The sequence below is a fragment of the Ailuropoda melanoleuca genome, chromosome 9, assembly GCF_002007445.2.
Source record: "Ailuropoda melanoleuca isolate Jingjing chromosome 9, ASM200744v2, whole genome shotgun sequence".
In the NCBI taxonomy this organism is placed as follows: Eukaryota; Metazoa; Chordata; class Mammalia; order Carnivora; family Ursidae; genus Ailuropoda; species Ailuropoda melanoleuca.
Window position 1 is genome coordinate 99,056,567 of NC_048226.1, and position 23,378 is coordinate 99,079,944.

At 45.8% G+C, this 23,378-nt stretch overlaps 1 protein-coding gene across 1 annotated transcript in view; it reads right to left on the reverse strand.

Moving 5' to 3' along the window:
• FAM135B (family with sequence similarity 135 member B) overlaps positions 1 to 23,315 on the reverse strand; it is a 288,115-nt gene extending 264,800 nt beyond the window's left edge. The window contains exon 1 of the mRNA XM_034668650.1: positions 23,074 to 23,315. The gene's annotated coding sequence lies outside the window, so the exon portion shown is untranslated. The remainder of the gene's footprint in view (positions 1 to 23,073) is intronic.
• Positions 23,316 to 23,378: the final 63 nt, after the last annotated feature.

Below are 23,378 nucleotides of genomic sequence, written 5' to 3' on the forward strand. Positions count from 1 at the left end.
AAAAGACACTGTCAAGAGAATGAAAAGATGGGGCGCCTGAGTGGCTCAGTCGTTAAGCGCCTGCCTTGGGCTCAGGGCGTGATCCCAGCAATCTGGGTTCGAGCCCCACATCGGGCTTCTCCACTGGAAGCCTGTTTCTTCCTCTCCCACTCCCCCTGCTTGTGTTCCCTCTCTCTCTGGCTGTCTCTCTCTCTGTCAAGTGAATAAATAAAATCTTTAAAAAAAAAATAAAAGTGAGAGAGAGAATGAAAAGATAACCACAGACCAGGAGAAATATTTGCAAAGAACATATCTGATAAAAGATCGCTGTCCAAAATATATAAACATCTTGAGTCTAAAGCTCAACAATAAGACTAACAACCCAATTTTTTAAAATGGACCAAATACCTTAAAAATACCTCACCAAAGAAAATATACAGATGGCAAATTAGCATATGAAACCACATCATACATCATCAGGGAAAGATTACAACAACCATGCATCATGACCACTGCACACCTATTACACCAGAACACTGACAACACCAACTGTTGGTGAGGACGTGGAGCAAAATGAACTCTCACTCATGGCTGGTGGGCACACAAAAAGGCACAGCCACTGTGGAAGACAATTTGGCAATTTCTCACAAAACTAAACATGCTCTGACCATATGATCCAGAGATCATCCTTCTTGGCATTTACCCACAAGAAGCGGGAAACTTATGGTCACATAAAAACGTGCACATGGATGTTTACAGCAGCTTTGTTCATAATTTCCACGACTTGGAAGCAACCGAGATGTCCCTCAGTAGGTTAATGGATAAGTAAAATGGGATACAGCCTAGGTAATATCATTCAGTGCCAAGGAGAAATGAGCTATTAAGCCATGAAATGACATGGAAGACCCTTACATACATATTACTAAGTGAAGTAAGTCAATCATACTGTATGATTTTAACTATATGACATTCTGAAAGAGGCAAAACTGTAAAAACAGTAAAAAGATCAGTGGTTGTCAGGGGTTAGGTAAAAGAAAGGGAGGAATACGAGTACAAAGGATCTTCAGAGCAGTAAGACTACTTTGTATGACACTATAATGGTGGATATATGTCACTATAAATTTGTGCAAACCACGAGTATGCCAACACCAAGAGTGAACCCTATGGAAACCATGGACTGTAGGTGATAACGATGTGTCAATGTAGGTCCATCAGTTATAGCAAATGTACCAGTCTGGTGGGGGAATACTGATAATAGGAGAGGCTAAGCATGTCGGGGGCAGGAGGTATAAGAGAGATCTCTGCATATTCTCTTAATTTTGCTCTGAACGTAAAACTGCTCCAAAAAAAGTCTATTAAAAACATTTTTTAAAAAAAGAAATACATTACACTTCGTTTGGATTCTGATTAAAAAAAAATAGCTGTAAGCAACTTTCTGGAACAACTGGGGAAATATGAATGTGGAATATACACTGAGTGGGATGAAGGAATTGTCAACTTTCTCCAGTATGATGATGTCACTGGAGTCAGACTGAAGAACATCTTTTCCTAGGTAAAGTATGCTCAAGTATTTGGGTTGTATTGTCCAGGAATGTGCAACTTATTTTCAAATGATCTAGGAAAATACACATATATCCGTATGCAGATAAAGCAAATATTCCAAAATGTTAACGACTGTTAAATCTAGGTATAGGAAATGTGGGTATTCCCTGCTCCTCTCAACTTTTCTGTGTGACTGAAGATCTTCATAGTAAAATTTTTGTGAAACCACCTCCCTAAGGAATTTACAGAACCTGACATGTGTCAAAACTCAAAGGCAGTTTGTATTTGAAAGTCCTTTTTGCTTTTCTTACCTACTAATAGAACATTTCCATTCCTCTAACGCTATTTTATTTACGTGTGTCAAGGAGATCAAAGGAGAAGAATAACTTTATTGTGCCTTCTGACTCATCAGCTTTTCGTTTTTCATGACTCATTATCCATGGACAGAAGAAAGCCTGCACATTTTACTAACATGAAATTTTCATATACTTCTTCCAGTTCCAAAGGAATCAGTTCTATTATGATCCCACTTCAATTGCTTCCTTTATTCTCCTTTCTCTATTCTTCCTTCTTCTGTTTGAAAGGGTGCTGCTGAAATTTACATGCAGTATGGGTGCGCCCCTGAATTCCCATAACAAGGCATTTCCTTCCTCCTGCACCTATTACAACTCACTTTTGATTACGGCCAGCTCAGATAAGAAAGCCTCCTCTTAAACTCCAAACCGTAACATTAAAAATTGTAAGAGAATATTTTAATTGAAAATTAGAATCGTTTTCCCATGTCAGGAATTGTAGGGGAAAAGGGAGTAATCCAGCTCCTGGAATGAATGAATTCCACAATAAAGGGTTTAAAAGGAGCTGGCACAGTCTGACCTAGGAAAGGGCGGGCAGGACTTTGTATAAGGCAGCCAATGACCAGGCACATCTCGAAAGAGACCGAAGCAACTCAGGGGGCAGCTAATTGAACACAAAACCTGGGTGCTGATCGGGGAACCTGAGAAGGCAACATGCATCTATATGGTACACAATCCCTCACGTTTTAGGACTCTGGAGAGCAAGCAGAGAGCAGTAAGATCAACAAGAAAGCATTAAGCCCACCCGTAACAGACAGACAATGGACTTATCTTGATACCAAGAGATGGACACAAAGCCCTCCACCCTAGAACTGCAAGTGTCAGAGATTCCTCGATTAACTGTGTAACCTCACTCGCCTGGAAGCAAGGTGGCAGGGCAGGGCAGACGGGGATGAGGATGAGCAGATCTAACCACTCCGAATCTACATGCTAATGCTGCCTCATATCACTGAGGGAAGTAGGGGTGGGAATGTCATCCACTAGTGTTTTAACAGGCTTGGGTGCCAGTTCTAACAGAGAGCTTCAAGCATATTCTACAAGCAGCAACGTTAATTGGGAAAACATAGCAATAGCTGTACTGCAACCAGCACAACCCCTGACATGTCTTCATGGGTCCATGTACTCACTAGTTATGAAGTCAGCGCCTGGGATGCGCCGGCCAGCACGCTAGGGGCTGCCGTTCCAGAGGTCCGCAAAAGCAGACATGCTCTCTTCCACGTGGAGCATGCAAGCTAGTGAAGAAGATGATAAAGTAACTACAGAAATCATTATGAATTTAAAGATAAGGATCACTGCTGGGGCCACCCGGGTGGCCCCGGCAGTTAAGCGTCTGCCTTCAGCTAAGGTCATGATCCCAGGGTCCCGGAAATGAGCCCGAAGTCTGGCTCCCTGCTCAGCGGGGAGTCTGCTTGTTCCTCTGCCCCTCCCCCTTCTCATGTTCACTTGCATGTGCGTGAGCGTGAGCGCTCTCTCTCTCAAATAAATAAATAAAAATCTTTAAAAAAGAGATAAGGATCACTGCTACAAATGACATAATAGTTGAGCTGAAAGCTGAAAGATTTAAATGGGAAGAAGCCAGTTGTATCCCAGGTAGAGACCCTAAGACAGGAAAAAACACGTAGCTTTAGTACAGTGTTTTTGAAATGTTCTGGAATCCGCATGACAAGCACATCATAAAAGCCATACACACACACACGCAGGCACACAGACAGCATATTCTGTGCTCATTTTGTATTTACACATCAAATAATAGCTCACGTCTCAGTATATTTAGAAGCCAGAGCTCACTGCAGATGTGTGTAAGTGTAAATCTCTACTTCAAATGGTCTTCTTGATAACATTTTTAATTTATTATATTATTTAATGAGATCAACTTTGTTTTGTAACTTGTAATGTGGCCAGAAAAGGCTTCTATTTGATTTCATTCATATTTTAATTATCAACATTGTCTTCAATCTGTGGTTTCCTTGCAGGAATGTTTTAAAGTTCATTTGGTGAAGGCTGTTTAATTAGAACTAAGTGTGATAACCCACAAATGTACATAACTGGGCCCTGTAAATGATCTGGTGCCACAATAAAGTGAATCTGAACAGACAGGTAAGGACACCACTCTAACTGGCCTTAATAGGAGTACCCCCCCCAGGACACTTGTCACACTGCCCATGACCACCTGACAGGTAAGCAGGTAAGGGCACCAATATCGTGCAGAATATTAAATATTAAAAAGCCCAATTTCTTACTTTATAATTACAAAACCAATATACATAAAATTTCTAGCATTTTCTGTGTGGGCTCCAATGAACTCTCTTAAGCAATCCCTGGACTGTGTGCCTCTCACTCCAGAAACCACTGCTTTAGAAAACAAAGGAGTAGAGAGTAGAGAGAATGTGGGGATGAGCGACAGAAAGACCGTCATAAATGCAGTAGTGAAGACATGCTCCTGACGGCACCTGGTCTCTGAGGGCTTCCAGTGAGAGGTGGGAGGTGGGATCGCATCTGCAAGTTGAGAAATTCCTGTGGACCTTAAACTAGGGAGTGGTGTGGCTGGCATGTGTGGGGGAACCAGTCAGGAGACTACCCCTGCAATGGAGCTGAGCCTCACCAGGCTCATGATGGGGAGGACGGAGACGAAGATTCAGAGGACAGAGATGGCCTGGTGATGGGGTGGTGAGCAGTGTGAAAATTAATCAAGGGACACTTCACTGAAGTGGAGTGGAATAGCAGGCCAGCAGGGGCGCTCTCAGACTCCACCACACATCAACTGCAGACCCAGCCAGAAGAGATGCACCTTGCAAGCCCTACCCAGCAAGTCAAGCACGTACTGCTCCACTATCCCAGAAGGAGAACCGATTCTCTCCTCCCCCAGCAACAGCCCAGCCAATGGGAGACTGTCACAGCTCAGCCAATGAGAAGCCACTACACTTCATTCTCCCTGCTAGTCCAATGGACTTTGAGTTTACAACAGCCCTCCCAACTCCCCCTTCCCTCGACAAAGAGCGTGCCTCTCCTTTGTTCCGTGGTCTGCGTGTCCTCAGTTGCAATTCTCTGCTACTTCTGAATAAACCCATTTGCTTATAAAATAACTGAGGGTTTTATTTTTAAGGTTAACAGAGGCATGTATGAGAAGACCGACTGCTCCTGCCTGGGGAAAATGAACGGATGATCCAATAGGAGAATCTGAAACTAAGTGTTAAGAATAAAAAGTACTGACCCTATCCAGCCTGACCCAACCCATAGCCACACCCTCGCAGCAACAGAACAATCCGTTAAAAAAAAAAAAATCTAAAATCTTTTCATGTCATTCCCTTGCTTAAAGATCTTGTAAGATGTTGTGGGGCCAACAGGAAGCAGCACAGCCTCCTTGGTACGCCCGACATAATTCTCTACGATAAAGTCCCTGCTGCTTCTCCGGGTTTTTGTCCTGCTCCTTCCCATCACAGTACTAGGAAGAGCACCCTGGGATGGATTTGTTATGCACATTACAGAAAGATCAGTATTTCATGTTTTATTTGACTTTATCAACTTGTCTTGGGGAAAAGTTTAAATAGATTCAGTGATTCTCTCTGAGGGTTGCAAAACCATTGTACAGAGTCAGCCAGACCACGGGAAGGAAACACAGCCCTGGCTCCTTCTTTCCCGCGTGGAGAGCTGAAATGTGCCCAGTGGAATACAGTGGGCAGTGTTGCCGGTGCTGTTCGTGGAGGATGACGTAGACAGACGGCCGAGCAGAGTGAGCACTTGGAAGCCAGACAGACTCCCAATAACATGCCAGTTCTATTATTCCTTAACTGCGAGACCTTGGCCAGTTTATTTACTCTCTGAGTCTCAGTTCTTCAGCTGCAAAACAAGAATGATAAATCTACCCATCTCACATGGTTATTGGGACAAAGGAGAAAAGGTCAAGTGGTAAGTACAGAGGCCAGCATCTAAAGGAGCCCCAGTCATAGGTCCCTGTTCTTGTGTGAGTTTTACTTCTGTCTTCCTCTTCCTGCTTCTCTTCTCCTTCGGCGGGAAAGAATTCAAATGCTCTACCTGGGGAGTCACATCAGATCTCATGCATTCAACTACAGTCTTCATGCCAGTAACACCTGTATTTCTGTCCTCAACCCAGACCTCTCCCGACAGCCGTGGACTCTGTGGCTGGCTGTGAGGAGACGCCATATTGCAGCTCTAAAAGCTCAGCCCTTTCCCCTTCATTCCTGTGTTTGTGAGTAACATCATTGTCTATCCTGTCTCCCCCAAAGGAATCCCAGAGTCATCCAGATTCAACACACTCCCTTAACACCCAAAGCGAATCCATCACCAAGATTTGTCAATCTGAAACCTGCAACAGTTCTAGAATTTGCTCACTCCATCTCCAGGCCCCACCATGTCTTAAAACAAAATACTGACAAGACAAGATCTGAAGAGGATGGAGCAACAGGAATGCTCCTTCATTGCTGATGGGAATGCAAAATGGCACAGCTGCTGTGGAAGACAGATAGGCAGTTCCTTATAAAACTAAACATGTTCTTCCCCTATGATCCAGCAACCATGCTCCTTGGTATTTACCTAATGAGCTGAAAATAATGACCACGTGAAAACATGCACACAGATGTTTACGGCAGCTCAATTCATAATTGCCAATACTTGGGAACCCCCAAGATTCCTTCAGTAGGTGAACAGAAAAACTGGATAATGAAATCATCTGGATGATGAAATACTATTCAGCACTAAAAAGAGACGAGCTATCAAGTCATAAAACACATGGAGGAAACTTAAATGCACATTACTAAGTGAAAGAAGCCAATCTGAGAAGGCTATATGCTGTAGGATTCCGACTCTGGAACATTCTGGAAAAAGCAAAACTATGAAAACAGTAAAAGGAGTCATGATTGCGGGGGACTGAAGGAGGAATAGATGAGAAGGCAGAGCATGGAGAATTTGTAGGGTAGGGAAGATATTCTGCATGAGTCTAAGATGGTGGATACAGGTCATTATAAATTTGTCCAAACCCATAAACTATATACCACCAAGAGACAACCCTGATGTAGACAATGGACTTTTAGTGCTAACGATGTTACCAATGTGGGTTCAACTGTAAAAGACGTATCACTGGGGTAGAGGATGTGGATTGTGGGGGATGTTGTGCATGCAGGGGGGCGGGGAGTATATATGGGAACTCTCTGTACTTTCCGCTCAGTGTTGCTATGAGCCTAAAACTGCTCTAAAAATTGAATTCACTTAAAAATAAACAAGAAACAAAATAGCCTCCCATCCAGCTCTGTGGACCCATCATAGCCCCTTCTATTAATCCACCACAAAGCCTAAGAATGATTCTTAAATAAAAAACCTGATCAGGGTACCCTGACACCAAAAACCCTCCCGTGCTTTTCAGTAGCCTACCAATTAAAGGGCTCTGGACAAAGGGTTTAGCAAGTGTCTTTCCCTTTCTGCCTGAAGAACCTGACCACTGGGTAAACTTTCTAGTCTGTTTCCCTGGAAACAGAGAATGACAATTTGTGTCCACTGTATCATTAACACTGCTTCCTGTGAAATGACTCATTGGGCTGACTGCATCTGGACTGGGAGAACTACAGATATTTGATGGGGTGCCTTACTTGGGATTCCCAAAATGTGGAGATACATAGGACTTCAGAGACCCTAGAAGTGATGCCTGTGGAGTTTCTACAAGAGATACATGGCTCCTGAAAATCATGAGGCCTTTTAAGCCAGAGTGGACCCTGCATCATCCAATGGACGCTGTTCCTCTTGGTACCTGAGTTGTCTGCAGTGTGCTTGCTGCAAAGTCTCCTGCTGAAGAGGAACACCTAAGGCTCCGGAGAGGTCAGGTGCCAGCTGTGGTCTACAGCTGGCCCGTAAATCTGAATGTCCAGGCGAGACTAAGAAGACCCTCTGATTGGCCCTTGCTTCTCTTTCAAGCCTCACATCCGCTCTCTTTCTACCCTACTCAGTAGGATGAATTATTGACATTTGCCAGCAAGTGTCATGTGATCACATTCCTCCAAAACTTCCTGCATGTCCTCACCTCTTCACTGTCACCTTCCTGTGTTCTTCCTACACTCAACCCCATCATTACTTCCTTAGGGAACTCCTCCCCAGACCATGTCCCACACTGGTTGAAGCACTCCTTCATTTGGCCCCCAGTTCACCACTGATCTTCCTTGTCCTATATTATCATCATCGGTTTGTTTATTTACCTATATGTTGACTATGAGCCCCCCACCCTTGACGGTTGCAAGATCTGCCCCTTGGTGGTTGCCAAAGCCATTTTTGTAAACGTGAGCTGACTGTGTCAATCAATCGTGGGTACTGCCAGTTTCTTATCTAATATCCATCCTCACTAAACAGAACTTTGTTTTTTTCTGGCACAACCAGATCCCCAAATAAGTACCTTTTGAGATACCCTTCTGCTCAGTGGTGGCCATGAGACCTAGTTCAGACCAAGGAGAAGTTAGTGAAAGGGATTATGGGAAAGCTACTGTTTGTTTGTTTGTTTGTTTGTTTGTTTTTATCAAAAGAGATAAACGTGTCTGACACATGCCAATTCTTCACCCTTCCTGCTCCCTACACATCTGGAATATGGGCACCAAGTCTGATGGCAGAGAAGAGGTCTCACAAGCACGAATCTGAAAAAGAAAGCTCCATGCTAAAGATGGCAGAGGAGGAAGCCTGGAGAGTCTGGGTTCTTGATCTCCCATGAAAAACTATACAAACCAGACCTATGGTTGCATGAGAAAAACACAACTCTATTTGGATATGCAACTGTCGTTGGGTTTCTGTTGCTATAGCTGAAGCCAGTTCTGATGCCCAACTACACATAGTTTCTTCTCCCACAACAAGATACAATCTCAACCCATTCCCATGACATCTCTTACCATCTCGATGCCTGCAAACCTTCTCACTCCCACCTCCTCCCACCTCCTCATCACCGCATGTTCTCAGAGCCCCAGCCATTCCAGCTGGTCTAGTAACAAGTCCCCGGGAAACCCCATCTTTCAGCAGGTCCCTATCTTTAAACGGGTTCTTCTTCTTCCTCAGGATGGTTCTTCCCCACCAGCCCCACCCTGTAGATACAACTGGCTTACCAGGACCAAGGTAAACTTCACCTCCTCCAGAGAACCTTCCTTGATTCTGTAGTTCCTCCCTTCCCTGAACTTCCAGAGAGCACCCCCATGGCTGCTTTTGCTACAGCAATTAATGAATCACTTTTAGATCATCTGTCTTAGTCATCTGCCTTCTCACCCATAACTGGAAACCTGTAGAGCAGTGGTCTAGCCTTACTGGGCACTCAAAATAGGTTTAAAGGTACTTCTAAATCTAGTACCTCTACCTACTAAAGCTGTGGTCTTTATCTTCTCTAAATTATTTATCTGTAAAATAGAGAAAGCCCTGGGGCCACCACGTAACACAGCTCCAAGGGTCAATGTGCCGTAGGTAACAAGTGCCCCACCCACAGGTGTGTGTAGAAAAAAAAAGAATTGTCTCCCTGGAGTTGAGCACTTTACAGATGAGACACTGAATGCATGCAAAGTGCTTAACAATAACGCCTGCTAAAATAAGTTCAATAACATTGCTATTGGGATGATCGATGATGAAGATGATGATTATCTCTTTCTTCGTATCCTCAGCACTAGACGTGGCCCAAGGTAGGTGCTCAGTAACATTTCCTGGATGAATAAATGACATGAAATCCAGGTCTTGGTTCTAAATTATAAAGCACTCTGAAGTCTCAGCCCAAAAGGGCACAGAATCAAATGGTATCCCTGGGTACCTAATTTTCCCACCAAAATAACTTCTGATGTTTATCCCCTGGAGCTTACCCCATGAAGCAGGCTCGATGTCTGCTTCTGAGCAAGTGAGACCCTGGGCAGGAACTTGCCAGAGAGCTTCTCCTGGGAACCAACTATGCAGGCTGAACTGGGCTAATAATAAACCAAGCTAAACAAGTTGGCCGGTGGCTGGGTGTGGACGCCTGGACCCTGGGCCCTGGAGAGTGGAGCTCTGCATCTATCACTGCTGAAAATCTGATCTTCCCATGCAGTTTCCACAGGGACTCTCTGGGACTCAAGAAGGCTGGAGCAAAGCAAGAGCTGCTTCCAACCATTGTCAGCTCAGGGGTCTGGACCTGGTGTGGGGAGCAGCTGTCAGCGTGCCTCAGTTGCTCAGGTCCACTGGTTCCAAAACATCTGCACTCTGACATACTAGGATTGCCCTACATCTGTGGGCCCGTGCACTCAGGTCGTACAATAAAATCCTACCTGCGCAATTAAATGACATCCACGTCTAATGCACACCTGTGGTAGGAAACCACTGCAGACAAAGAGGTTCTGACATGGGCTCTAGTTTCAATTTTACACAGTCTGTTAGGGAAGAACATACGTGAATGGCTCCACTAAAAGAGAGGCAACAATCGGGCATAGATGAGGGGAAATGGGAATGAGCCAGGTTCCAAGAGGGGGCAAATTCAAAGGAAAGAAAAATGATTTGTATGCGGAAGGAAGCCCGGCAGAAAGGACACCAGGAATGACCTCTTCAACCCTTCTCATTTTAGAAATGGGGGAACGGAGCCTACGAGAAGCAGGGTGCCTGGCCCCAGCACCCCCTGCTCTGTGAGCACTCTGTGTGTGTCTATTGGATAACTTAGCCTCAAGAAAGAGCACTGGAATCAAATGGCCCTGAGTTGGAATTGGGGCTTTGAGACTGATCTGTGTGATTTCTGGTAAGTCACCTGATCTCTCCCCGAGCTTCAGAATCATTTGTGGAAAGGAAAAGGGAGGATGCCTTTATCTCATAAAACTGCTGTGAAGATTACATGAGAAATTCCATGTTAAGTGTCTGGCCCAGGGAAAGTGCTCGCACATTTGCTGAATGAATGCGTGATGAATGAATGAATGAGTGGTTAAGAGCACTCTGACAGAGAAAGAAGAAAGAAACTACTACGTGCTATTTCTGGCTTCTCCCTACTCTACCCACTGGAAAAACACAAGTTCCGGGAGAGAGGGACCAAATCTGTCTTGCTCTCAACAGCAACCCCAGCCTGCAGCAGACGCGTGGCACGTAATATGGACTCAATCAAACTTCCTTCACTGATAAGTTAGCCATTCTTCCTCTTCTCTTTTGCACTGTGCCAGGCATGTAGCCAAGTACTCTGCATACAGTAGGCACAGCATTTAATTGTCCAGGCCACCTATGAGAAAAGTGGCCTTCTTTTCCCTGTCTTACAGATGAAGGAACAGGTTCAGAGAAGTCCAACGACTTTTCCAAACCAGAGCTAGTGAGTGGCAAAGCTGGAACATGGCCAGGACTTTCTGAACCCAAACGCTCTCCTTGCAACCTTCAGGTAAATGTGTTTGCACATGGCTGCTGGGTGTGTCGGGGGCTGCAGTGGGGCTAAGCGAATGGGAGCAGACTAGGCTGGGAACAGAGCATGACCAGCACACCCAACAGCCTCGCTTCGGCTGATGCCGGGGTCAGGCTAAGCCCAGCCACTGTGGGAGGCCAGAGGGAATGGGCGGATGCAGCCATCAGAGAAACCAGGAAAGCCTTTTCCAAATGGATGACAGCTGAGGTGACTCTGAATCAGTAAGAGCTTACCCAGATGAAGCAGTCGTGTGTGTATGCATGTGTGAGAGTGCACAGATGTGTGTGTGAGGGACAATAACACATTGTGCTGAAGCTGTAAACGGATCAACCACCCCCCTGTTGAGGGACACCTCCCTCTCCATCTCCCTGGCAGCCAGGATCAGGACCCTAGGATTACCTGCCAAGGAAGCTTCCAGCCCAATGCACACTTCATTTCCTGCCGTGACTCTAGACAAGCCTCACACTATAGCCAACCCAGCCTCCGTTTTAACTTAAAAATGGGATGCACAGTAAAGTAATACATTGACTTCAGGTTCAGGTGCTTACAGTATATTACACCAACATCCCGGAAGTTTTGATGCATACATTAGTCACTGAACTTCGAATGAAAACATCCAGGGGATGCTCAATGAAACCACACAAGGGAGAAAAGCCCCATCTGCAATCCCAGTAAATGTATTTTCTTTCATTTTGGTCAGACACAGTCAATAAAGTATAACGTGGGAAGGTCAACACCTGGAATTTTGGCTACTTACCTGAACAACTAGAGAGAACACACTTTGCCCTGGATTACTACTACTGCTATTACTACCACTACTGTATTTCCTCCTCCTCCTTCCTCTTTTTTCTTCTTCCTCTTCCCCTTCCCCTCCTTCCCCTTCTTCTTCCCCTTCTTCTTCCTCTTCCTCATTCTCTTCTCCCTCTCCTCCTTCTCCTTCTCCTTCTCCTTTTTTTTAACCTAAGCAGGCTCCTAATTCTATAAAGCATCCTTCCAAGTAAACATGCTTGCAGTTTTCACGCCTATTCCAGAATGAAAAGCTGTGAGAAGCAGACCTGATATTAGGGATCATCAAACAAACCCCTTCCTCACACCGCCTTCATATTTCAAGTCAAACAGATGCTTACCTACTTTCCCAAATTCACGCACAGCTGAGTGGTTAAACGCCACATATTTGGACTGAATCGTTCTTGAGTTTTGTTCTGGGTTTTTGGTTTTGTTTTGCTTTTATGACCTACAGCTGACTTTTAAATGCCCTTCACAAGAGACATCTGCAGGGTGGCTGAGAAGGGACAAGCTTCGGGATCAGAGGGATTCGGGGGAACCTCTCCAGACTTCATCTCTTGCTAGCTGTGGCCCTGTGAGCAAATTACTTCCCCTCTCTGTGCTGGGTCTCCTCAGCTCTCAAGAGGGCTGGCACTAGCTCCTGCATGAAGATTAAATAAAAGTATGGCCAGGGAAAGGCCTTACTACAGTCACCAGCAGGTAGCAGGTGCTTAGAAAGAGCTTCCTGGCCCCTCCCATCTGCACCATCACCTCATTTGATTTCAGCCTGTCACTTAAAGATGATTTATGATCATTTTTGTCTCCAGCAGCCCCATGCTCTCAGAAAGAAGGGGAACGAAAGGAAACCAAGGAAATCTCATTCTATTATTCAGGAGCAATTATATTAATATTCATTTTATTCTCCCAGAAGGCCAACACAAGTCAGCATGTTAAAATACGGAGCTTGATGAATTGTACCTTGGGCACAAGATTCCAAGGATAATCTTATCTTTAAACATTTCCTTTAAACAAACTAAAAAACAAAACAAAACAAAAAAAACCAAAACCCACAATTTATTGTTCGACGCATTTTATATTGACTTAAAATCAACAAATTTTCACCAAAACCACCAGTTCAGTTCCCCATCCGCTCTTACACTAATATCTCAGCTAGGATGACATGTGCCCAGAAATTAATTTTCCAGAAAACTTACACCAACCCCTTCAATACTAAATACTTTTATATTTAATTTTAGCAATTTCTGATGTAGCTCATTTTAGAAAGTGTACTCCCCTGCCTTATTTCAGCAGAGTTTACAGACTATAATTTAGTTTTTCCTGATGACTCACTGTCACACTTGGGAACATAAGTGATGGCTTATCACTTAGTGCTTGATGCCCTCAGAGACCCATACCACGTGAACATCTCCAATGTTCCTGCACTAAGGATCCCAAGGTCCTTCCTAATGGATCTCCCTTGGTTCACCCCGTGGAGATGTTCCATTCAAGGAAGGTCTCATCCAGCCTTCTCTGTTTTCATAGCAGAAGGTCAATCTCACCATCCCCTTAGTTGACATTAAAATATACATGTTAGCCTCTAATCAGAATAAACACTGATTAAACACCTATTGGGTGCCAAGAATGACAACAAATTTTATTTAACTTGGTTTATTTGTTTTTATTTTTTCACTTAATCTTCATTAAAAATCCTTTATGGGTGGCCTAGTCTCATTGTCTGAAGGAAACTAAGGTCAGTACAGATAAAGCAGCACAGACTATCCTAGAGAGAAGCTGGGATTATTACCAGGGTATCGGGAAGAGTATTGTGGAAACTGTATACTACAGACGCCCCCCCAAGTGGTGTTAAGGAGGGAAGATACAGAACAAGAGGGCTAATGAATTAAAACAGGAGAGATCATCGACCAGAGGTCGCCAGGAAATAATAAATGGCACTAATGGAAGAATTTAGCAAGCAAGCTGAGAGAGAAGGCTGTGTTCAAGAGATGATTTGGTATATGTGTCAAGTATGATGTATGAATGAAGGTATGCCTGAGTGGAGGGGAGGAAAAGCTCTCCAAGCTGAGAAGGTGAAGGCCAAGGTGCTACAGGAGTCATTGAGCTGGACTTGGAAGGCATCCAAGATTCTAGCAGGACTCGGGGTGGTGAGGAAAACCAAGGTCCAGGTCCCAGAATGATCAGGGCCTGGAGAACAGGGTGTGAGCAAAAGGCCATGCGTGACTGGTCAGGCTGGTAGGTACAGGGTAGCTGGCACCCTACCGCAGTTTGCCCTGACCCGTGATGCTTTCACGAGATGAGCAGGAGAAGGCATGGCTAAATCAGGAAGGGAATCCACAGCAGGGCTCTTTGGGTTCCAAGCATTACAAAGTTCAGGGAGATTTTTTTATAGTATGTTTTCGTGACTTCCTCAGGGCACAGACACCCTATGAGGATCACAGGGTCTTGTGACTGAATGTCATAAGCCCCAAAGCAGCAGCTTTGTCTTAAAGGAAGACTCGGGGGACTATAGTGGAAATACCAGTTAGAATGTAGCCAACACAACGGATGCCCTACCCTGACGCCCTCTCCCAGGCTGGTGCACCCATCCCCCAGCTGCTGTGTTAGCTGATAACAACCCATCATTGCTCTGCTCTCCGGAGAATCTTCCTCAGCTGACCCAAGCTGCTTTGCCCAGGAATACCTGGGCGCATAAGTCTCCCAGAGTCAGATTCAAGGAAATGACCTTGTCTCGGGGTAGAAAATGTTGTGGGGCCACGTGTGCCCCAGAGTTCCCTGTGTGAGCAGGGAGACTAGAGAAGGCTGCACGCACATCTATGGCCATTTTCTTCCTTGTCCAGTCCCTCTTTCCTCCCTCCCTGTCAGGTTTCAGCTGAGAGCACCCCTCCGTCAAGCTCTATATTTCAGGCTCTATATTCAGCATACAAGTGGTAGGTCTATGTCTCAGGATCTCAGAGAGGGGACAGGCAGGGCTATCCACTGAGGCCAAGTACCCATCCGGGGTCACTTGGCTAACAAATGTCAGAGCTAGGAAAACCAATTCAGTTTGTCTGGGCCTGGGGGGGCTGGGGGGTGGGGGTCCCAGGAGGCAAGACGTTCAGTTTTCAAACGAGAACAGTCAGTCCCAGGAAAAGAGAGACTAGACAGGTCAGTGTCCTCCTGAACTGGAACCCTACCATCCAACCAGGAATTCTAAATGGTACTCACACAAGGCTACAGTTATTAGTTTTTAAATTGAAAAATTGTCATTCGATTAGTGAAGATTCCTGGTATTCTTTTCTTCCATACGTGCTTTGATAACTACTGGCTGCATGTTCACGGAGTGCCCGGACATGTTCTAAGTGTTTGGGGCCGCTGTAAGCACGGCCAGGTCCCTGCAGCCCTGGAGCTCACCATCTTATAGAGGAGAGGGCCCATGAGAAAGGCAAACAAACACATCTGTAATAATACTGCCAAGGCTTAGACAGGGATGAATGCTATGGAGGAAAACACAGCGAGTTCCGCGGCCAGAGACTGGAAGCGGCTGTTGGGTCGACGGTCCAGGAAGGTTTCTAACAGGAGAGTTTTAGATGAGGGACAGAAGCCAAGGAAACGTCAGGCGGAGTCTGTCCTAGCCAGCAGTGCGGAATGACAGGAAGAAGCTCAGAAGGCAAGAGGTAGCTAGTGAGTGCGTGTTTATCCTTCGTGTTTTATTTGTGAAAGGGCAGTGGTAGAGACCTGGTGAGTCTAAAAGAACATCTTTATCTCCTCCTTCTATATACTCCCCTTGGGTGATCAGCTCTACTCCCATGCTCTCAATTAGCGTCTCCGTGCCGATGATTCCCCAAGTCTATATTCAGCCAAGAGCTCTATTCTGAGCTTGACTGAGATCTTTCATTGCCTAAAATGTACATAGATGTCCTCAGAGACCTAAAAAGCTACTTACTCAAAACAGAACTCATCATTTTCCCCTTCAAACTCTGTTCTTTTGCCTGAGTCCCAGGCCAGGGGACAGCAACTAGGCCAGTCCTTGAGCCCAGGTCAGAAGACAAAGCATCATCCTCGATGCCTCTCCGCTTTTAGATACTCTATGCGGGGTCACCCAATACTTCCCAACCTGCTGCTGCCTTAGTATCTCTCGAGTCCGTGCTTTCTTCATCCCTAGTACCTTAACCTTGGCTTCAGTCTCCATTACCTCCATACATCCTGGATTCCCTGCAAGAGCCTCCCAACAAGTCTCTATGCTCTTCATCTTGCACCCCTCCAATGCCTTCTGTATCCTGCGGCCCGAATCCAAAATGCTGGTGTGTGTCTGTCTGCGCAGTATAAAACCCCCTTCACTGCGGAACAAAGCGGGAGGCATCACGTTCCCCAATTTCAAACCATATTACAAAACTGTAGTAATCAAAGCAGTATGGCACTGGAATAAAAACAGACACATATGCCAACGGAACAGAATAAAGCCCAGAAATGAACCCACGCATATATGCTTAGCTAATCTTTAACAAGGGTGTCAAGAATGTACAATGAGGAAAGAACAGTCTCTTCTATCAATAGTGTCAACAAAACTCCATATTCACATGTGAAAGAGTAAAACTGAACCTTTATCTTACACCATACACACAAATCAAAATGGATTAGACTTACACATAACACCTGGAACTGAAAAACTCCTAAAACAATAAACAGGGGGAAAGTTTCTTGACACTGGTCTTCGCAAGGAGTTTTTGGATAGAATACCAAAATCACAGACAACAAAAGCAAAAAACAAACAGGTGGGACTACATCAAACTAACAGGTGTCTGCATAGCAAAGGAAACAATCAACAGAGTCAAAAGGCAACCTATAGACTGACAGGATATATTTGCAAACCCATATATCTGATAAGGGGCTAATATCCAAAATATATAACGAGCCCATAAAACTCAATAGCATAAAAACAAATAACCCAATCAAAAAATAGGCAAAGGACTTGTTTCAGCGTATTTCCAGAAGTTCCGTTTGTATCTTCTTAACTGTCTTCGGTGTGTACATGAAAAAGTGTCCAACATCGCTAATCATCAGGGAGATGCAAATCAAAACTATAATGAGATAGCACTTCACACCTGTTAAAATGACTATTATTTTAAAAAATTAATGTAAGGCTTGGTGGGGAGGTACACTGTTGGTGGGAAAGTAAATTGGTACAGCCATTACGGAAAACAGCATGAAAGATTCTCAAAAAATTAAAAATAGAATTACCATATGACTCAGCAATCCCACTTCTCCGTATATGTCCAAAGAAACTTAAATCCAGATCTCCAAGAGATACCTGCACTCCCATGTTCACTATAGATTATTCATAGTAGCCAAGATACAGAAACAAACTAAATGACCATCTGTGGATAAATAAGGAAAAGAAATGTGATCTATACACACCACGGACTATTACTTGGTCTTAAAAAATAAGGAAATCCTGCTCTTTGTGACAATATGAATAGACCTAGAGGATATCATGCCACGTGAAATAATCCAGGCACAGAAAGACAAATACTATATGATCTCACTTCAACATGGAAGCTACAACAGTCAAACCCATAGAAACAGAGAGTAGAAAGGTGGTTATCAGAGGCTGGGGCTGGTCAAGGGATAAAAAGTTTCAGTTAGGCAAGAAGAATAAGTTCTGGAGAGCCAAAGCATAGCATGGTGACCATGGGTAACAGTACTGTATTGTACACTTGAAATCTATTAAGTGTTCTCATCACATCTGATTTTAGCTTGACAAAGATCCCTCTCACTGTTGTGTGCAGAGCAGACTTGGGGAGCAGAGGTGGAGGCAAGGATGTCAGTTCAGAGCCTGATGTATCCATCCAGGTGAGAGATGAAGGGGCTTGAACCAGAATTATTATTGTAGGGATAGAAAGAAAGACCTGAGAATTGCCCTTGACCCCTCCCTCCCCTTGACCTGCACGAATGGTCGCGAGTGTCCCATTGATATTTATCAGATAAATGATGCAGAGTGTTCATCTAACTGACGCTTCTCCCTCTCTCTCTCCTCAGTATTCCTTCTCTCACTAGTTCCTGTCCATCGTGCAGACAGGAAGAGTCATCCCAACTCTCACTGCCTGAATTCAACCATCTCTAATCTGCGAAGTCTCCTAAGTGGCCACCATATTTCTCGGTTGATCCATCTTCTCTAAACCAACCTCGACCCTGCAGCTAGGGAGAATGTTCTACCCAACTCCAAACCTTTCCATGGCTCCCATGACCTTCCAGTTAGAGCACAAGCTCCTCAGTATGGCTCCCGAATCCCTCAAAGACATGGCGCCTATCGATCTATCCAGCCTGAAGAGACACCCGTCCATTCCTTGTGTTCCAGTCCTGCTCATCCATTTCACTTTTCACCTACCTCTTGCTCCCATGGTTCTGCATGTTACTTCCTCTTCCAATGCCCTTCCCTGCAGTCTCCATTAGGAAATTCCCTCAGACCTCAGCTTAGGATCTCTCTCTTCTGTGAAGCCTTCCTTGGCAACCCCTTCCAGAAAATGTGTTAAAAACACCTTCTCTTTTTTCCTATGTAACCCTTCATTGGCTGGTTTACTCTTGTCTGTCTCCGTGCCTGATCCCCCAGTGATGTGGGGCAGATTCCCGTCTTGTTCACAGTTGCCTCTCAGGGCCTGGCAGGATGAGTGACACAGAGCAGACTTTGGACTCCGATTTCCCGTGCTGGGCACACCACAGTGCCTCTCCATCCACACCAGAGGCAGAAAGCCACAGGAAGGAGTGCCGGCCCCGTAGCACCAGTCTCCTTCATGATGCTAAAATCCCCCTGAGGAATCTCTCCTGAGAATGGTGTGCAGACGCCTAGAAATGATTCATGTGTGAACAGAAACATTTGACCTGCTGAGCACCCAGAGAATATGAGAGATGCCTGTGAATCTTCTCCAGCTATGTCGGGGAACGTGAGGCTTCGATCACACAGCTTCTTCTATTTTGTTTTTGTTTTGTTTAAGATTGTATTTATTCATTTTATTTGAGAGAGAGAGAGAGTGGGTGTGTGTGTGTGTTGACGGGGGTGGGGAGGGACAGAGGGAGAGAGAGAGAATCCCAAGCAGACTCCCTGCCAAGCTTGGAGTCCAAGGCGGGGCTCAATCCCATGACCCTGAGATGATGAACCTGGACCGGAACCAAGAGTCGGACGCTTAACTGACTGAGCCACCCGGGTGCCCCTGGTTTCTTCTATTTTGAATGAAGGAGATCTTCCAACATGGACAGAGCAGCAGAGCATCTTATCTGGGGTTGGGTAAGAATTGGGCTGGGATAAGGATGGATTGCATGCAGTATTCAACACTTCCTAAGTCCCAGGATCGCCTTGGTGTCCGGACACTGGCCTTCTAGACTGGGGAAGATTCTAAACGAAGAGAAATATGGCGGTTATAATGAATTAAGATGTAGAGTTCAGACAAGCGAGGAGCCTTGACCGAAAGGACGGCCGAGAGCCACAGGTATAGCTTTGGTGAGGAGAGACACAGACTTATGTGTGGAAACACTGAAAAAGCAGAGCTAGATGGAGCCATGGGAATTATCCAGGCCGTTTATAGATGAAGAAACCAAGGCCCAGAAAGGTGAGGTGAGGGCCCAGGTCAACAGTCCTGTAAGCTATTAATGTCAGAGCTGGAGTGACGATTCGGTCCACAAATGTGTATCTTCAGCTTACTCTACTCCCTCTTGGAATCTCGCATGAGAAACTCAGCTCTGGGAATATTAGTGTTCTCCGTCTCCCCACCCCCTCTCTCTCTGTAAGAAAAGTAAGTAAAATACAAGGAGGAAATGCTCTGGGGGAGTCTCCAAAAAATCCGAAACCTCCTATGATTGGCGATTACATCTATCGTTTGGAAATTACAGGAATCACATATTAAGTGCCAAGCATGGCACTGGTCTTAGTGTACAACTTCCCAAGACATCCTGAAAGGTAGCTGTCATTATAACGCCATGCAGATAAGGCAGAGGGCACAAAATGACTTACTGAAGGTCACACAGAGCTAACAAGTGGAGGAGGCAGAACTTCCAGCCTGTCTTGTCTGCTGCTGTGTAACCAGACATAGAGATTTTGCTCATTTTCCATTAAAAAAAATAATAATAAGGAAAATACATAATATATTGAATAGAGTATTTTATAGTGTATGAACTGCTTTCAGTGCTTGGCTACTCATTTACTCCAAGCACTAGGCATGACCGTTAGATAGGTAATATCATTCACATTTTTCAAATGCAGAAACTGAGGCACAAGGCGATCAAGTGTCCTAGTTCCAGGTCCCCTTAGAACCAGATTCAAATCTAGGCTTTCTTGCTCCAATCTATGTCCTTTTCTATAATACTGGAGCTGATATCAAGGAAAGAAATTGAAAGCAGAGAATCGCATTTTAAGCTTAAAATATTCCATCAGATGTTTTCAGCAAGTGTTATATGAAGGCCATTCAACACTAGATTACAGTTATTCTAAAGTACCCACTCGAAAAAAAAAATGAGCATTTTAAGGCAAAGTACGTGTTTCTGTTCTCCTTCACTCTGCTTCAGTGGGCTGGCCCTAGATAATGCACAACGGCCCAGCAAGCATCCTTCAGGCTGCTGCACTTACTGAGACGGGGGGAGGTGGCTGGGACAGCTCTTGTGCAAGCCTTTTCTGGTGCAGGTGGTCATGCTGCAGGTAAGGCTTTTCCACTGACTCAGCCACTCAGCAGGGCGGTCATCTGCCAGGTGCTGGGGCCACGACCACGGTAGAATAAGACGAGGTTCCCAGCCTCAGGAAGCATGAACTCTAGCGAGGGCAGGCATATGTTTGAGCAATGACAACATGACCCAGCACAGGGTGACACGGAGCAGGCCCAAAGTGCTGTGGGAGCACAGGGGACAGAGCTCAGGAAGGCTTCCCATCAGAAGGAGCATTTGAATTGGGTCATGAAGGGAAGAGGGAAGTGAGAAATGGTCATTCTAGGCAGAGAGGCCAGTGTGAGCAAAACTCGGGTATAAAAGAGCAGAGAATAGTAGACATTCCTGTCTCCTTCCAGAAATTATGGTTCCCCTGGCAATTACATCAAGCTGAGAGCATTCAGTCAAACTGGGCAAACACTTAGTAAGCATCTACCATCACCGTGCGGAGTTGTATGAAGGTGAATCCTGCCCACAAGGAACTCACAACGTGCCCAATGTATCCACGTAACCAACATTTAAATGAGTCCCTACTATGTGCAGATCCCTGTTTACACTGCAGAATGCTTAGTCTAAATCTAGGGAGCAGACCTTGGTGTCCCCAAACTAAAGTAGCATTCGATGCCAAAGCTCTCAACCTTCCACATTTATAAACAAGGAGGGCATGCTGTGTTTCCCTGATAAAGGCCTCTTCAGTCCCTACTATGTGCAGATCCCTGTTTACACTGCAGAATGCTTAGTCTAAATCTAGGGAGCAGACCTTGGTGTCCCCAAACTAAAGTAGCATTCGATGCCAAAGCTCTCAACCTTCCACATTTATAAACAAGGAGGGCATGCTGTGTTTCCCTGATAAAGGCCTCTTCAGATTTCCCCGAGTGTATCTTGGACCAGACTACAGCATTTCAACTGTGAGTTACTGACCAATATTTCTACCCCCGTTTCACAGCTGATGTCTGTTTAATGACTTGCTGATCTGAGGAAGGAGTTTCTTCAGAAAAAGGTAATTCTTTTCATGTGCATGGCATGTTAGGTTTTGATAAGCCTTTCTTCACCCATCCTTTCCATCATCCCACTCAATTGTCACAAGAGCCTGGCACGGAGCAAGGATGGTCATCGTCTCCATTCTACAGATGAGAGAATGGAGTCTCAGCAAGGTGGAGGAATTCAAGGTCACACAGCGAGTGTATGGTGAAATGAGAGCTCAAAACCATGTTTTCTGACTCCCCAATCCTGTCCTCTTTTCCCTACAACTTACCATCTGTCTAGAATACAATAATATCATCCTCGTTATGACATGAATCCCAGATGAAATGCTGGTCAAATCACATCCCCTCAGGCAACATAACTACAGCATAAATTAAAAGCCCAATTAAAGAACATGGCCTTTTAACTGGGACTTACCACTATCCCCCGGGGCTAGGATATAAAGAGAAAGCCCTATAAAAGTCAGTGGCTGCCCAGCCTGGAAATTACCCAGAGACCCACTTACCCATATGCAAGAGCCTTTAGACCCAAATTATTCACCTAACTTTATCACCCTTCTCCATGTTCATGTGGGGCCCCCGGAACCCACGTAGCTGGGTCTGGAATCATTGCCCAAACCTCTGCCCCTCTCTTGGGCCTGAAGATGCAGGTAACAGCAGTCCATTCTTCCATGTGGATAGGTGCCTCTCAGCTCTGACACATACATCTCTTAATATCAGGAGCCTCAGAACCTGATGAAAAANTCCCACTCCACCACCAACAGCCAAAGGCAGTAACATGATAAACTCCAGGGATACCCCTGGGTCCCAAAATGGTAATAGTTACTACTTCCCCTGCCCAAATTCTCCCCCCCCCCAACCCTCTGGTTGCCAGGTTTGAAGCCTACTTTACAGATCAAGCGATGGTGTGCACTCTGGTCCCTTCCATGTCATAGCTGGGCTGCAGTGACCCCCCCCCAACCCTGGCCCCAGCCAAGGCACAGGGAGAACAGGTCTCTGGGTCAGCCTGGATCGCAGAGAATCCTTACCACTGCCCCCTTCACCCCAACACCGGCTTCTCCAGAACCTGCCCTGGGTTCACGGGCTCAGAGAACCTACTTGCACAAGGGTCTGGATGTGCTCCCTCAGCCTCCATCTGGGACTTCTGCGGGAACCACCTCCTTCACCAGCGTGTCCCCCCACCTATCACCCCAGATTCCCCCCTCTTGCCCTCTCAGACCTGCCCAGAGGTGCCTGGAGACTAGAGGACAGAGAGACGGGGGAGACCTAAGGAGATAAACCACATTTCGCGGCGGAATCCCTGTTAAGTAACAGAAAGCCATCCAACTAGCAACCACGCTTCCAGAAACGTCACTGCCACAGAGGACAGAGTTTGCAGCTGCCGACCCCGAGCGCTCTCACCTACCTGTCTCCCGCTGCAGGACTCCCCTCGGCTCCGGGCCGCGCCGGCTCCCTCCCTCCCGGCTCTCCGCGGCGGCGGTGGGCGCACCGCGGGGTCCGGGCACTCGCGAGCTGGGTCTCCGGTGCCCGCGGCGAGGCTGCCTGGAGGAGGAGCGAGAGCTGCTGCCCGCGCCGCCGCCGCCGCCGCGGTGCTGATGCGGTTGCTATGGTTATGGAACTCCGCAGCTGCCCCCTCTCGGCGCAACAGCTGCCCGGCCGCGGCCTCCGGGCAGCCCCGCGAGCCGAGCCGGGCCGGGCGGCGAAGCTGGG